At 38.6% G+C, this 17,669-nt stretch overlaps 1 pseudogene; it reads right to left on the bottom strand.

The window, feature by feature from the left end:
• The window catches only part of LOC104042126 (phosphatidylcholine translocator ABCB4-like), a 36,380-nt pseudogene that overhangs the window by 10,412 nt on the left and 8,299 nt on the right, over positions 1 to 17,669 (bottom strand).

Here is a 17,669-nt window from a genome sequence, read left to right as displayed (position 1 = left end):
CTAACTTGGTGTCCAAGATGATATTTTTTTTCTCTCTGACTACTTTTAACTTTAAGCATGTGAACAAACACAGTGCTGCAATGAGAGCAATCCTCATTTTGAGGCATACGCTTAAGCATTTTGTTACAATACGTTGTTGTTCTCCATAGCAAGGAGCTTTGCCTGGTTCCTCACTTTTGCAGTACAAATTGAAAAAAAGAAAGGATCCTTTTATTGGTTTATCATAAAGGTAGTTAGGAAAAAATGAGAAAATGTAAAGCATGCAGTGAAGATTTTTACTCCTTTGTTTTATACTCACCCCTATAATGTCTGGAATGACAACTGAAAATAAGAGTTGCAAGGACTTACAGATAGTTGTGCATAAAGTTCCAATAAAAAAGTACAACCATTCAGTTTTATTCAACTCCATAATTTTAAAAAATAAAACTGGAGGCTCCTGTTCTAAAATAAAAGGATTCTATCCATCAGGATAAATATAATACATTAATGGAGGGTAATGAGCGACATGTATATTCTTTGTAATATCCTCCTTATCCTATATTCCATGTTGGGAAAGCCCAAATTAACTGATCTTTAAAAAATGTATTAATTAACTGCAGAAATTCTTGCTGTTACTCAGTACCCAATATTAATAACATAAAAGAAGAAGGAAAAGACCAATGAATGCTATATCAGCTCTTATTTCATCCAACAATAACAATTTCAGCCTTTCTCTGGAAGGATTAGTCATAAATCCCACTTACCCTTCCTGGGACTATCCAGTAAAAGAAGTTGCAAATTTAAACCACTTTTTGCATTTCATGGTATTGAATTTTAAAAGAATTGCTCCTTACTCAGTGCTGAATATGATCTCTTGCAAGTTTAAGTCATTAGCCAGTTCAGCAATGATATCTTAATTGTCAGGAATTTATTTGCTAACGCAGACGTTTTGGACAACAGATAGCAAAACATTTAGACAAATATAGAAATTATTCTCTATTCAGGGTGTATTATTTGAGTTATATGACTAATTACCTGGTTTTATTTTTGTTCTATTATTAAAAGAATTAACTTGCTACTTAGGCTATCCCCATACTCAAGTAATTTTGTTTCATAATATCACTCAAATAAAGTTTTTCAAGTATAACAACAAAAGATTAATTTATCTTCAGGAGAAAAGACTGTTTCCATAGAACTCTCATGTGATTTTGTCAATTTATGAGTCTTTAACCAGAAACATAGGCTGCCTTCACACATTTTGTTAAAAAGTTACTCTCTCTTGAGTGGGATTATGTTCCTTTCTTACACCATTAGTTATGAAAAGCATATGCAGGTAAGACTACAGAGACTCTCACAAGCAGAACAGCTTTTACATCAGGTTAATTGTTCTGTATTCTGAACTTTTTAATGCTTTTCTGAGTGGACTGTATTTTCTGTCCAGTTAGTATTGATCCCTTCTGTGCTTCCTCAGAGACAGCTGGTGCATTACCTTCTTCCTGTAACTGATCTTCTGTTCCTGAAATGAAACACAATATGATGCTAAAATTGTTTACAGCCATCCTGAGGGACCTTGTCAGGGTAGAGAGGTGGGCCCATGTGAACCTCATGAAGGTCAACAAGGCCAAGTGCAAGGTCCTGCACCTGGGTTGGGGTAATTCAACATGGATACAGGCTGGGCAATGAGTGGACTGAGGAGAAGGACTTGAGGGTATTGGTGGATGAAAAACTGAATATGAGCCAGCGATGTGCGCTCACAGCCCAGAAAGCCAATTGCATCCTGAGCTGCATCAAAAGAAGCATGACCAGCAGGTCAAGGGAGGTGATTCTCCCCCTCTACTCTGCTCTCATGAGACTCCACCTGGAGTGCTGCATCCAGCTCTGGGACCCCAACATAAGAAAGACATGGACCTGCTCGAGGAGGTCCAGAGAAGAACCACAAAAATGATCGAGGGCTGGAGGACCTCCCCTGTGAGGACAGGCTGAGAGAGTCGTGGTTGCTCAGCCTGGAAAAGAAAAGGCTCCTTCTAGCAGCCTTCCAGTACTTAAAGGGGGCCTACAGGAAAGGTGGGCAGGGACTCTTTATCAGAGAGTGTGGTGACAGGATGAGGGGTAATGGTTTTAAACTGAAAGAGGGTAGATTTATTTTAGATGTAAGGAAGAAATTCTTTACTGTGAGGGTGGTGAGGCACTGGAACAAGTTGCCCAGAGAAATTGTGGATGCCCCATCCCTGGAAGTATTCACAGGCCAGTTGGAAGAAGCTTTGAACAACCTGGTGTAGTGGACGATGTCCCTGCCATGGGGAGTTGGAACTAGGTGATCTTTAAGGTCCCTTTCAACCCAAACCATTCTATGGTTCTGTATTATCCTGTACATTCAAATGATGATCAGTTCTAAATAAAAACGACAACAATTCCTGTTAAGTTAATGGAAGATTGATGAGAACTGACTAATTTTTCAAAGACTAATCAAGTATTGAAGTTTCATTAAGTCCTTTCTATAATCAGTGAAAACTTTGCCAATACACTAACACTTATAAGGGATAGGAGGAAGTTTTAGCCACAGGGTTTTTTTTCCTCATTTTTTGTCATGTTAAGCTATTCTGAAAACATACAGGAGAGTTACCTAAGTTAACTGAAGAGACCCACCAGAAAGCTTATTTAAAATGTAAAAATTATTTAAAATGGTCTTAAAGTAAAAAAGAATCAGAAAGTCAACAAGAGGGACTTTCAACATGAGAACGGAGCTCTGAAGAATAGGAGCAAGACTTCCAGCTGCTTCAAAATTAAGGCCTGAGAGAAACTGCTTGAGAAGTTCAGGAGACAGCTTGAGAGATTCCATCCTTGGAGGTATTCCAAACCCAGCAGGACATAGACCTGAGCAACCTGCTCTGACTTCAGAGTCCACCCTGTGTTCAGTGGGTGTTGGGCTAGGTGAGCCACCGAGGTCCCCTCCAACCTGAGCTATTTTATAATTCTATGATTTGGAAAAGTAGTCTGATCAGCTCCAGAACTTGGGGTTTTTTTGCCACAATCTTCATTTTCACCTTTTCACATACTTTATTTTTAATGATTACTTTTAAAGAAACTTTTTTCATTAGAATTGCTGTAATTCACAACCTTGAATTACATGTGCGTATTTTACTTTACAGGAAGTTTTCTTAAAATGAAGTTTAGCAGTCTTTGGGGAAGGTTTTTTTTCCCCATGGAGTTTCTCTTCTGAGAAAACACTGCAAAGCTAGAGGTACCTCTTGGGAGCAATTCAATCCAGTTAGGTCAATAGCACAAAATATTATAAAAGCTATGAAAAAAAAAAAACCAGGTAAAAAAGCTACCTTCATATTAATAATCTTGTTGTAAATTCCATAATTCCATTGTGTTTTATTAATTCATTATGAGTGCTTTGTTCTGTGATGACACCATTTTCAAGTGTAGCTATAAGATCCACATTTTGAACCATTGAGAAATGGTGAGCGATAAAAAGTGTAGTACATCCTTTCCTGACCTGGAAACAGTGTAATGGTGGCTCTGCATTAGCATTGTCAGGTACATGTAATATTTCCCATTTTCATATTAGAGATGAACAAAATATTTTAACTTAAAATTTGTCCTTTGGAAATGATGTTCTAGTAAAGATCAAAATTGTCAACTGAGAAATTTTGAATTTCACAATATTTTTCAGTTCTTTCAAGGTAAGCTAAAGCAAAAATGTAACTTAAATACCGCAAAACATATTTTATTTTAAAATATAAAATAAGGTACTCTGTTTTTTGCATGTCAGACTATTACTTTCTAAACACAAATATCCAAATGTTCTTTTTCTGAAACTGCCCTTTCAATATCCTCCAAGGGTATGTATCCAGCTTCCACTGAAAAAAGACTATCTACCATTAAGCATGTCGGTTACAATCCTATTTCAGAGCATTTCAGAAATATTAAAATTAATCACTTAGCAGTTTTACTTGCTCTAAATTACTCATTTTACTTAGCTGAAAATATTTGTATAAAATTTCATTTAAAATCATACTTCTATTACTCACATTTTTCCATCTCTAATTACTCATGAAAAACAAAATAAATCCTGTAAGTATGTAGTCTGACACAACAAAGATTTTTTTATAGGCACATTGTGAGTGTGTGGACTGGTATAAATTGTTATTAATACCTAGTGACAAAAAAAGTGTATCTAAGTTTTATATAATTCAGTTTTAAAATCTTCACTTAACAGTTTGAACTGCTAGAATAAAATCTTAATAAGTGTTTTACAATTAGAAAATAGAAGAGAAAACTGTAATGTGTGGAATATTCCAGCTAAACCTGATATGTTAATGTTGTCACATGATTTTACGAACTGGAAATAACAGCCATTCAAACCTCCCTATAAAAATAGTATGCGTTTTCTTGGTAGTCTGAAAGATTCACTGTGTCTGAGATGATTGTAAAAAGTTAAAATCACATCAAAAAGTAGAAGAAAATCAAGTTAAAGTCCTTCATTATAAAAAGCAGAATGCCCCATCCACTTAAACAGTAAAAGAGATTCAGAAGAGGTTTGGTGAAGCCTGCAGGAAAAAATGGTCTGCTGTAGACCTGATGTAAACCTTCTATAGAGGTGCAGGTTCAGCATAGCAAGAGGAAAAGTAGGCAAGAAGAGGACAAATGAATGCTTAGCCCACAACAGCTTAGCTTCATCTTGCTTAACATCAGCAATTACAGCTAATCTAGTCTGAGCAAGTCTTCCTGACACGCTCTGCCAGAAACATCAACAGGAGATTCATCTCACCATATGACATATTTTAAAGATAGGTGGGGAGGTGAGAGGCTGATTAACTTGTTTAAACTAGCTGTATAAGTTTTATATTGCAGCCATTAGTCGGGGTCCCACCAAATATATCTTGATCAGCAGTTCTCTGCCCTCCCATCTCTGGGATTCACTTTGCAGGGCATCGTTGGCAGAACGATCCCTGAGTGTGCCAGCTAGTGTAGTTTCACAGGTAGCGTGAATTACCAGGAATTAGGACTAGTGGATGGACAGTCTAACTCTCACTGAAATTAGTGGCAATTAGGTGTCCAAGTAAAAATTAGGGACTAAAATATCTTTGAATATGAGAATGTAGATTTTTGTTGCCTGATTCTTCCAGACACAGCCCTGCACATTAGTGTGCTGGTTTTGGCTGGGGTAGAGTTAGTTTTCTTCATAGTAGCTAGCATGGGGCTATGTTTGGAGTTTGTGATGAAAGCCTTTGCTAACACAGGCATGTATTAGCTATTGCTGAGCAGCGCTTACACAGAGTCAAGGCCTTTTCTGCTTCTCACCCACCCCACCAGCAAGTAGGCTGGGGGTGCACGAGGAGTTCGGAGGGGACACAGCTGGGACATTTGATCCTAACTGACCAAAGGGATATTCCATACCATATGGCAACATGCTTAGCACATAACTCTGGGGGAAGAAGAAGGAAAGGGGGATGTTTGGAGTTATGGCATTTTATCTTCCCAAGTAACCATTATGCGTGATGGGGCCCTGCTTTCCTGGGGCTGGCTGAACACCTGCCTGCCCATGGGAAATGGTGAAGAAATTCCTTGTTTTGCTTTGCTTGTGTGCATGGCTTTTGCTTTACCTATTAAGCTGTCTTTATCTCAACCCATGAGTTTTCTCACTCTTCTGATTCTCTCCCCATCCCACTGTGGGGGAGTGAGTGAGCAGCTGTGTGGAGCTTAGTTGCTGTCTGGAGTTAAACCATGACAGGTGGGTAAGTAAGGCACTTCTCCTGAGCCAGAATAGCATATGAAGGCAAAATGCTTTCTGAAGATATTGTGCATACATAAACTGTGATCATTGCTGAAAATGTTTATGCAATGGAGGTAATTTGTGTTTGCCCAGAGAATAAGCATAGATGCATAGTGAGAGAGAAACAGAAGGAAAAAACCCAAAGAATGTGATTGATTCAGCCTAAGGAATAGGTGGGATTATTTTGTAAACAGTTCATGCACTTACTTAGAGAAAACAACAAGAAATATAGGATTGACTATTTTTTTTCAATTGTCTAGGTGGTTTAGAAGTTACGTCTAGATGGCAGTCAACATAGGGCAGCTGCTCTTGAAGACACCCCTGAGTTGGTTTTTAATTACTTTGCTGGGTGTTGATAAGAACATAGCCCATGTAGATCCCCAAACCTGCTTGGGAATATTTAGCTCTTAGCCTGTGTTGAGCTCTCCATTGTTAAGACTGTAAATCTTGTCTGGGAACGTCTGCTACAGTTCAGTCCTTCCTGTGAAGCCATTAATTGAATTCATAGGCACTTACAAAAAAAATTCACCACTGGGATGTTTGCCTGATCTGACAGAGCTAGTGCTGGCAGATTTCAAAACAGACTATTCATGTATTTATTTTGTAAATTATCTTATTATTCATCCCTATTTACGGTTCCCAATCTATGTATGAACAAATAGCATTTGCTAAATTCAGGCTTATCTTAGACTTTTTAGAGGTGTCTGGTTCTTGCAGCTCTTTAAATGAATGAGCAATACTGACCTTGCCCAGTTCTGCCTGCACAACTAATTAACTCTCAGTATCCAAAGCTGAAGCTGCCTCAAGCAGAAGAAATCTAGGATTGTGAACCAGAGCTTGGGCAATTACTATTCTTTGCTTCTGGCCTCTGCTCAGCTGTGCCTCTCTTTCTCCTACTGCAGTTTCAAACTTCTACAAGACAATGACACATGTTTCCAAAACGTTTATGGAGTTTTACTGCTCTATAAAGAGATTCTTCCTTCTGTTCATCCCTTCAAAATGTGGCATTTCACACCTAGTGAGACCACCATTGGAGCACTGTGTCCAGTTTTGGCCCCTCCCCAGTTTAAGAAGGACACAGAATTGCTTGAGCAAGTCCAGCAGAGAGCTACCAAGATGATCAGGGGACTGGAGCACCTCCCTTATGAGGAAAGGCTGAGAGACTTGGGGTTGTTTAGCCTGGAGGAGACTGAGGAGGGATTTCATCAGTACCTATAAATATCTAAAGGGTGGGTGTCAGGATGATGGGATTAGGCTTTTTTCGATAGTGCCCAATGACAGGACGAGGGGCAATGGGCACAAGCTGGAACACAGGAAGTTCCACCTCAATATGAGAAAAAACTTCTTCCCTGTGAGGGTGCCAGAGCAGTGGCACAGGCTGCCCAGGGAGGCTGTGGAGTCTCCTTCCCTGGAGACATTCAAAACCCACCTGGACATGGTTCTGTGCCCCCTGCTCTGGGTGTGCCTGCTCAAGCAGGGGGGTTGGACAAAATGATCTCCAGAGGTCCCTTCCAACCCCTGCCGTTCTGTGATTTTGTGATACTGCAAAAGTGAAGGTCCGCTTTCCAGGCAAACTTACTGCTCAGACTCTGAGAGTTTGTGAAGATGCCACACAAAAATTACTGCAACTGTAGAGGAAAAGAAGAACTTTCCTTTCCTTCTTACACTGCTGTTGACCTATGGGAGCTTTTCTCTGTAACTTTCTCTAAAACACCAAGAAACAGAGAGGCATTTGTAATCCTCTCTGCAATGAGATGAAAGGGATGTTTTCTTGGATGTTTCTTTGTCAGTTACCAGGAAGAAATAATTTATAGTTTTTGTTTTGCATATTTATAAAAAACATCATAATATCTCGTTGTGAGTATCCCAGTAGGAAGTCATCATGAGGAGATTCTTAGCTTAAAAGAAGTGGGAGAGCTGATATTCCATGAAACATTTGTCAGGATTATTCTTGTTTCAGAACAGGGTAAAGCGAGTATCCTCTTGTTTTAGTAATACTAAAACCTCTGCCATTTTAATCAAGAATATTTTGAATTGTCAGATTCAGGTTATGTTAAATTGAGCAAGTATGAACTGAGACAACCTAGTTTAAACACTTGAGCTACTTTAGAACTCAATCAAAGTCTCTGTTTTGCAAATTTTTACATGGTAATATACTTACTACAGTGTTAGACATTTATATGGAAACTAGCCCTGGGAGTAAGATAAAAGCTAGGATCCTGATCCAAAACCTGAAGATGCAAATGGAAACGTTTCACTGATTTCAGTCAGCTTTGGACCAAATACTTCGCCCTCCACTAAAGTGAGAAGTATGAAGTATCTTCACAGTATTTTCTTACACATAAACATGCAAGATAAAAAGTGCTAAAATGTAGAATGGTCTTATCTGACAGCATTATTTAGGTTTTTATCTCCATCCTAACACAAGCTAATATTAGAGAGAAGTCTGGGTAGTTTGAACCTTGCTAAAATATAGCTGTGACAACAGCAAGCCTGGCACAGTCATTGCGCACAAACACCTGCTCTGTGTCTTGGGCAGGTTTTCAGCCCTTGCTGGGGAAGTGTTCCTGCCGCTATCACATGGAATGGATTCCCAGCCATTGATGTCACATAGATCCGCACAAGTTTAGCAATGCAGAGTGAGATCTTCTGTCATGGCACTACCATCTTAGACCTTACTTTTGTCAGTCGGCAAAGGCAACTTAGCAGTATGCAGTGGTGTTTCCTTAATATACTATGTTCCCTTGAATCCTCTGGCTTGCTCGTCATTCTCATTTTCCTTTCTTCGCTCTTTTGCACCAGGATTAAGTGCTAAAAATTTTACCTCTGTAATAGATAGAGAAAGAATGTCATGGTTTAACCCCAGCTGGCAACTAAACACCACACTGCTGCTTGCTCACCCTCTCCCCTCTTGCCCCACCTCTCCCAGGTGGGATGAGGAAAAGAATCAGGAAAAAAAAGTAAAACCCATGGGTTGAGATTAAACGAGTTTAATAGGACAGCAGAGGAAGAGATAATGATAATAATAATAGTAATAGTAATAATAATGATGTATGTACAAAACAAGTGATGCACAATGCAATCGCTCACCACCCGCTCCCAGCCCATCCCTGAGCAGCGATCGCTGCCACCCTGGCCAACTCCCCTGAGTTTATCTACAGAGTATGACATCAAATGGTATGGAACATCCCTTTGGCCAGTTGGGGTCAGCTGTCCTGGCTGTGCCCCCTCCCAGCTTCTTGTGCACCCAGCAGAGCGTGGGAAGCTGAAAAGTCCTTGACTTAGTATAAGCACTACTTAGCAACAACTAAAACATCAGTGTGTTAGCAACATTATTCTCATACTAAATCCAAACCACAGTGCTATACCAGCTACTAGGAAGAAAATAAACTCTATCCCACCTGAAACCAGGACAAAGAAGTAAAAAACCAAAGCCCTTCTCTAATATTAGATCATCTGATAAACATTTTAGAAACCTGATGCAGAATTCACTCAGAATAGTAGTCTTCATAGTCTTCGTATTGATTCTAATGGCAGCTAATATAAATGCCTAATGATTTCAAATGATCTCTTTAGAAACTGGAAACCTATAATATTTTCTTTGTCTATTTCTTTAAAAGGTGACTAAGAAAGCCCTGTCCTTCTCCATCTTCATAATCTTTTATAGATTCGTGAAAGTGGACTTCCTTCACATTGGAAAAGATGATTTTCCAAGACATTCTTAATAAAAATATTTTCAAAAACTATTCAGACCTCTCTCCTAGTTAATTGCATCAAGACTTACCCCAGTGAGAGCTCTCAAACAAATTAGATCTTCCTTCAAAGGGTCAGGGTTTGCATTGTAAATGCAATAAAGTAGGTGTTGGATCTGCTGCCAGTTTCTCAGAGAAATAATTTTACCAGACTTACAGTGCAGACAATTTGGCAGATCAGGATACTGCTATAGTATTTTTACTGACTTAAAATGATTATTATTACAATTAGTGTTTTTCACTATGTTTCTGACTTACAAGGATCTCCAACCTTTTAACTTTAAGTGGAAATTTCATGAAGTTACATTTTATTTTAAAAGGTTGGCTCTTACTAGCCAGTTTTGGCTAAAATGTGTTGTCAGTTCTAGATTAAAGCAAAGGTTTCTATTTTTTCTAGGACTTTCATTTTAAAGTATAGCAATTGTTTTTCTCTAAGGCAATCAGGTTATCTTAAATGGAATCTGGATCACGTCCATGCATAATACCTTAGTATCTGGCCTAACAGGGTAACTGAAGTAAACATTTTGAAATTCCAAATTTCTCTTAATGTGTTTTGGTTTGCAGCCAGCATCTGACGCACTGTGAATTTGAGGTTCCTGTGCAGAACAGCATGTCAAGAAAAGGGAAAAAATATTATTTAGATCCCTAATAACATTTTAGCATGATACAGGGCTGTGAAATCTTAATTAATCTTAATCTTAGTTAATCTTAATATTAACATATAACGAGGCACAGCAGGCCTCATTGCAAAGTAGCTGCAACTACTCAGAGATGCATGAAGCTGCCAGTCCAGGTTACTGACAGATCTGCTGTCAGGGGTGAGTAACCAAGGCAAATGCTCAGGGCCTTAAGTCTTCACTGGTGTAAATTAAGGTACAGAGGAAGAAATCTAAAACATCAATGAAAGGAAGGAGTAACTGTGACAGATGCGCTCGACCCCTTGACCAGACTGGCGGTGTTTCGGTGCAGACTGTGGAAGAGGTAAAGGCCTGAGCCGTAGCCAGGCTGTGAACTCCTCTGGTTTTAATCTGTTCTCTAAGAAGCCGCAAAAGGAGCAGAGTGGCAACCTGAGCGTTGGTGCATGAACTTGGAACATTGATCATGCTATTGATACATCAGTAGCAGGTGGCTTTTCCAAGACCAGGGTACAAAGAAAGTTGTGGCAAAAGGAACCTCCTGCATACCTTTTCCACTGCGTGTAATTTGACTGCAAGCTAACTACTTTATCATATAAATATGACAGCCTAAGTGAGCCTTCTTTGAGGTCTCCCTGCTAGGCAGTATGGCTGCATGGTGGTGATCTCCCCTTGAGCTTGGACACATCTCAAGCTTGCTCCTCGAGGCAAAAAGACTTCCTACCAATGACAGATCTGTGGTAAATGACCGACATCATGCATAACCTTGTGTATGGTAACTTTGCATGCTGACTTGATGCTAATGAAACATTACACAAACTTTACATGTACAATCCCTTAGCTATAAATCATTGTCCAAGTCTGAGACAAGCTGCACCTAAGCTCCATCAAGAATTTAGAAAGCAAGGGATCTAATCTGAACCTCTTGACTCAACGGGAAGAACCTCCTTACCCTTTTTCATCCATGGTCGCTCTGTGAATCATTTTAATCCAAGTGTAACTCAATCTTCTTTTCTATAATTTTTCCATGCAGTACTTAACAGAGTGAACCTTGCCATCAAACTTTGTTAAGGTGCACTTTTACAACATCATATTAAAATAACTTTTGCTAATACCTTTGTCACTGATTCCTTAAGTGTTCCAAATCACCCATTTGCAACAGCAACCTACACATTTGCATCCAGCTATTGCATACTAAGAGTGATTTGTGTTCATGATTACACTCCTTTCTTTAATGTACTGTGGGAGACGGCAGCTGTGCCATTTTAACACAGGCAGGGAACTAAGTTTTAATGCACTTGTTTTCATTCCTCCCAGAACATCCTAGAATCAGGAATAGTGCACTAGTATCTTGTGTAGACAATCCAAGATCAGTTTTAAAATATATTGCAGTCACTATGATACTACAGTAGCAAGGTTACAGCCCCTACCAGACATCCAGTATGTACCAGTTTACAGCCCCAGCAAACCAGTATGTACTGTAAGTTTGGCAAGTAACTATTACAGCTCAAACCAATCCTTGTCAGTCATGTCAGGCTGCGGTTACTGATATCTCAGCTAGTTACTTGAGTTAGCATGGATATAATAACAGCTGCACTCATATCTCTGAACTGCAAGCTGGATGTGATCTCAGAGGTAAAAATGTCAGCATTGTTTCATAACTGTTATCTAATGCAGAAAAAAATTGGAAACACAAGCCTAGGTTTAGTTATATTTTATATATAGTGCTTAGATAACTCACATTTATAAACTATACAAATATTTTAATATTGTTTGATATAGGCCTTGAAAATAGAAGTTACATTGCCAAATCACTACTGATGTAGACACTGTAAAGGCAGTCGTTTGAATTATTGATAGCTGAAAAGAAAATTACCAATAAAGTGAGCATAGTTACAGATCTAGAATCCTCTCTCAGTTGTTGGGTTGTTTGTTTTTTTTTTAAATGAAGACTGAAGTATATTTATTCATGCAAACTTTGCAATAATTTCTTTTTCTTCTTTAACCTGGTCTTTTGAACTACCAGGTAAAACAACAATTGGTAGAAATTTGCTTCTTCCTCATTTATTGGTTCACATTCCGCTATTTAGATGGTTTTCCTGTCCCAAAATTGTGTTAGGCAGAATTGTTAAATGTTGCACTATTGTACACACAATTGCTAATTTCATTCAGAAAAGAAGCCAGATGTTCAACACTTTTGGATGGCAGACATGCCAAAGATACTCACATTTTCTATAACACTAAAGATTGCATAAGCTCCTCTTGCATTGATAAATGCCTCCATACTTTTTGCAGTGTGTCCAACTCTAAAAGCTCCAAGTAACATAGAAAAAAAGACCTAAAAAGAAAAAAACCCCCACATAATACACAGCTAGGAATTAATAATTCTAATTAGATGGCTTCATTTATCTGAGAATATTAACTATCGTTGCTTCAAGTTGTTTCATGAATGCTGGATCTGGGTTTTGATTCTAGATTGATCCATAACCAAAGCAGCAATTAAATAGGTGGCAATCATTTAACAAAAGGTAAACATCAATAGGAGAAAAGGGAATAACATTTTCTTCATCCACAACTGGACGTTAAGAAGAATATTGTGAGGTGCTGGTGTCTGGGATTCTTCTTTAGAGTGACAGTATAGAACAGAAGGATGTTTTTCATTCCACCTGAACAAAAATTAGCCACTGGTTACTTTTGTGATTAAAAATATATTTTTAAAAAATCGTTCTTTCTTCATATTGTTTTCCCCAAAATGGGATCGTTCACCCAGTTCATCAAAATACACACAGAGTGGAGGTGTGTTATTCATTTCCTATTTGCACAAAGATGGGTGCTAGATGGTAAGACCTCAATGCTAGCACACAGCACAAGGAAATTACAATGTATTTATCTTGTTACATGATTAGTATAAACCCACTTAAATTCATATTAATTGGTTAATAATTATTATCTTATCTGCTATTGATTACCTATATTTTAATTAGCCTTGCTAGCTATGTAAATTAGCCTGCATGCTCCTTACAGGAGTGGGGGGACAAGTCTTCTCAGTCCTGAATTGAGTTGGTGGTCGTGATCTCCCCCTTCTGCTTTTACCTTTCCCCTTGTTACTGCAGTTTTGACTGATTTCACATTTTATCACCCAGCTTTCAGCGTCTTCTGAGGTGGGATGTTCCCTTTTATGAGTCTCTCACTTTTTCTTCAAGGATATAGTTGTAAAACAAATGCTTCCTTATCTCTCAGTTCCCTCCTCTGTCTGCTAGATTCTTTGCAAACCTTATATGGTTCATTGTTATACTTAATAGGAAATAACATTTTTCTGCAGGATATCAATATAACAAGGGTAATTCAACCCAAAAGGTAAAGGCGCAGTAATCTACTCCATTGTAGTACTGGCAAGGACAGAAACAAATGTTTGAGGAAACTGGAAGCTTCTTTGTGTGAAACGGAAATTATTTGTCACACCAAAAGCAGGCTAATTGTTAATTAGTTAGCAGATTAATTTCTAATCTAACTTTTTCAGCCCAGGGTCTGACTTTTCTGTGTTTGGGTGGTTTTTCTGAATAGATGTGACTCTGCCACCCATTTCAGATGTTGGAAATGAAGGCTTATTTGCCTTTTTTTCTCATCATACCCACATATTAAATCAAGCTTCCATTACAGTTGAAATTGTTAGTGGCCCAGAGGAGGTGACAGTGAGTACTGCCTGCTGCAAGGACCAGCCATAACCCCTGCTCTGCAGTCATGTGCTGCTTGCCAGATAAGGCAGAAGCCTGGCTGCAGGTGCTCCTGCTTCCCTTGCTCTACCAGTTGCTTTGAGGACATGAAAGCAAGCTCCTTCTCAGCTGTTTTCTGCAGCAGGTTGGTAGTACAAACTCACCTGCCTGGCTTTGCCCTGGAGTGGACAAAATCCTAGAATCATAGAATTGGTTAGATTGAAAAAGACCTTCAAGATCATCAAGTCCAACCATAAACCTATCACTGCCAAGTCCACTACTAAACCACATCCCTAAGCGCTGCGTCTACACTACCTCCAGGGATGGTGACTGAACCACTTCCCTGGGCAACCTGTTCCAGTGCTTAACCCTTTTGGTGAAGAAATTTTTCCTAATATCCAACCTAAACCTCCCCTGGCACAACTTGAGGCCCTTCCTCTTTTCCCATCACTTGCTACTTGCAAGAAGAGACCAACACCCCCCCTCACTACAACCTCCTTTCAGGCAGTTGTAGAGGGCAATAAAGTCTCCCTTCAGCCTCCTCTTCTCCAGGCTAAACAACCCCAGCTCCCTCAGCCGCTCCTCATAAGATTTGTTCTCTAGACCCTTCACCAGCTTTGTCGCTCTTCTCTGGACATGCTGCAGCACCTTAATGTCTTTCTTGTAGTGAGGGGCCCAAAACTGAACACAGATATTTGAAGTGTGACCTCACCAGTGCCGAGTACAAAGGGTGATATTTCCCTAGTCCTGCTGGCCACAAAATTAACTTACCTGCCCATTCACAAGAGGGAACAATTAAATGAGCTGCTCCTCAAAGACTCTTGGGTCTTGCTAGAGACCCTGATACCTGAGCATAATGGAGAGGCTAGCCTGCTGCTGATGTCTAAACTTGTTAGCAGGCATGCTGTGGCTGGGGTCAAGCCTTCCACCACACCGTCCTACCCCAAGCTCTCCAACAAAAGGTCCAACCTGATTTCAGTGTAGATAAAGACTGTAGGTAAATGAACGGCATCTAAGATGGGAGCTAACATGTTATAAATGTAATGCTACCTGATGCCTGGTCTTTCTCTCCTGAATGCAACCACCTGGCATGAATCATGATTCCTAGAAGTTATACCCGAGTCCTTTAGCAAAGATCTGGTGTGACTAAATAAAAAATTAACAGCTAATTATTATTGATCCAAGCTGGCTTTTTAACAGGGGGCTTTGCGGTAGGTGATTTTTACATTGCTAGCCAGCTTACAGAAATATCACTGGTATGCAGAACTGTACTGGTTCTGTTTTGTTAGCAGGGGTGAAAAAGTAAAAAATGTAGTTTGAAATGCTAACTTCAACTTCACTTAAAATTTGAAGTCACATATTCTAATATGATTATAAAGCATCAGTTCAATATTTTTCATAAACATTGTTCAGCTGCTGATGAATACTTACTGTAAAGACTTTACTGATTGTATAATCATCAGAGCCTATCAAAGTGGTTCCATACCAGAAGGCCAAGGCATAAGATGCATATGTCAAAAAGAAGGCAATACCTACAGAAATATTGGCTGAAATAGCCTTTTTGATACCAATGCTTTTGACATCTTATAATATTTTTATATATCTGAAAGAAAACAAAACAAAACAAAACAAAACAAAAAACCAAAAAAACAGAACATACAGGAAATTACTCTTTCTTTCACTGTGTGTATTCATAAATTTCCCATAAAATATATCAAAGATATAAAAAATATTTTTGTAAACAAGAATCCAGTCCTGAGAAAGATCTTGCTAAGAGTAGAAGAAAATGTATTAACTGCCTTTCACATTGTGACAGACTGAGCTGATCAGTTTTATCTGGAAGAAGTCCTGGATGAGTGGAAAAGTCTGTGGTGACTTGTTAAACAGCTTTAATCTTGTGATTTTCACTGGAGTCTTCCAACTGTGAATGAATATGACTGATGCTATGAAGAAAGGTAAACAGTGTCTAGCCATGGGAAGAACTGGCTGAATGTTGTCTGCTCTTAATGTGCAGGCTTCATTTGACTAGCTTGTAGTGGGTGTCTAGGATTAAGGATAAGTTTTCTGAGGAAATAAAGTGTAAGAGTTGGGAGAGTCTTACATAAATTCTAAAACCAGTTCTGATGTACAAGAGGATTAGTGAAAGTACAGTAATATTGAAAGGGTAGAACAATCAATAACAGGAGAAAGAAAATTCTGGTATTGGATCAGAAATAAAGGTAACAAGGATGGCATAACTGTTGCATGAGTGTTGCAGTATATTGTAAAGAAAGGAGAAATGGTGATATGGAGAAAATGGGATCAATTTATGTCAAAGTCTCCTGGGTGATGAATGCAAAAGATACCGGGATGGTGTCTGTATCTGATAGTCTAGACTGGATTTGGACATGGACAGAGAGAACAATTCAGTCAGAAGCATGTGACTGTGAGAAGACACATCATAAATACAGACTAAAGACTCAAATGCCAGCAATAGCTGTGTGACCCCTGTGCTTTGGGAAGTGATAGCTGAGAAGTTTCTTTTTTAAATAGTCACTGAACAAACAAAAGGACTTTTTTTTTTTTTTAGAATTAGTTTAAAGCTATTAAGATAAAGCTAGTTGATAAATGATTGCAGGTTGAATCAACAATAATTGCAGAGAAGCACACACAAAAGAGGTCTGCAACAAAGGTTTTCCATTTCATGGGTCTTAGACATTAAAAAGCATTGAGGTGATAATTGCACTAGGGATAGCTCCAAATCGGTAGCTCAGCCTCAACTTTCAGTACAAAAAAAACCCGCACCAATGTGCACGATGCCAAAAGCAGGATGGCCAATGTGAATTTGGGTATTTTAACTACCACATCCAACCTGAAAGGAAAAGCAGTAAGGAAAGAATGTACCTCTCATGGTGATCATGTACTCTTTATTCCAGAGTACTGAATAAACCAGCAAACATAACATAAGAGTGGTTCAGTAGTAAAGACTTTTAGTGATTATTTTCAAATTGTGAATAGAGTCACAGGACTGGAGTATTAAAAAAGAAACAGTAACCTGAGAAATTACAAGCTTGTAGCATGGCAAAAGCAGCACATAAATCTTGTAAACCAAGCTTGAAGAAAGTAATAAAGTCAGAAATAAACAGAAATAAAATAAAATCATGCAAAATGACAAGAAATTAAATGTGTCGTGTTATGAAAGCGAAGGATTAACCCAATTACTTTCTTCAATAATGTCTTTTCTAGAGAGGAAAGACACAGTAAAGCTAATCCATTGGGACTATATAACGCCGATTTGTTCTAAAGCCATAGGATAAGTTAATAATTAAACAGTAGTTGTGAAGTAATAAAAGAATGGTAAGGTAAAGAAATGTTTGAAGCAAGACAGAAGTGTTGGGCAGAGAGCTATAATACCCAAAGCAATTGACAACATGAATTCTTCAATCAGCCTTAGCATTTATCGGTTTTACTTATTTTAGTGACTTGGGCATGTAAAAAATACTCAGGATAATGAAATTTCCTGATGGTACAAAACTGAGAAGATCAGTACAGAGGGCCAGTGAGAGAATCAGGACAAAAGAATATGAAAACGTCCTACAGAATTAGATACATGATATTGGAAGGTAATAATAAGAGAAGTAGATGAACCATAATTATGTAAAATAAAAGATGACCAGTAAAATGGCAAATCTATACTGTATGAGAAAACTGAAATAACTTAATTGGGTTGTCCTAGCAAAATGCCACCTGAGATAGTCTCTTATTTATTTCTATAAACAGCACAGGAAAGTGTACCCATTGGAGGGAACTACAAAAGCAAATGTTCAGT

This window comes from Phalacrocorax carbo, chromosome 2 (assembly GCF_963921805.1).
Source record: "Phalacrocorax carbo chromosome 2, bPhaCar2.1, whole genome shotgun sequence".
Classification (NCBI taxonomy): Eukaryota; Metazoa; Chordata; class Aves; order Suliformes; family Phalacrocoracidae; genus Phalacrocorax; species Phalacrocorax carbo.
This window is presented reverse-complemented; position numbering and strand designations above follow the sequence as displayed.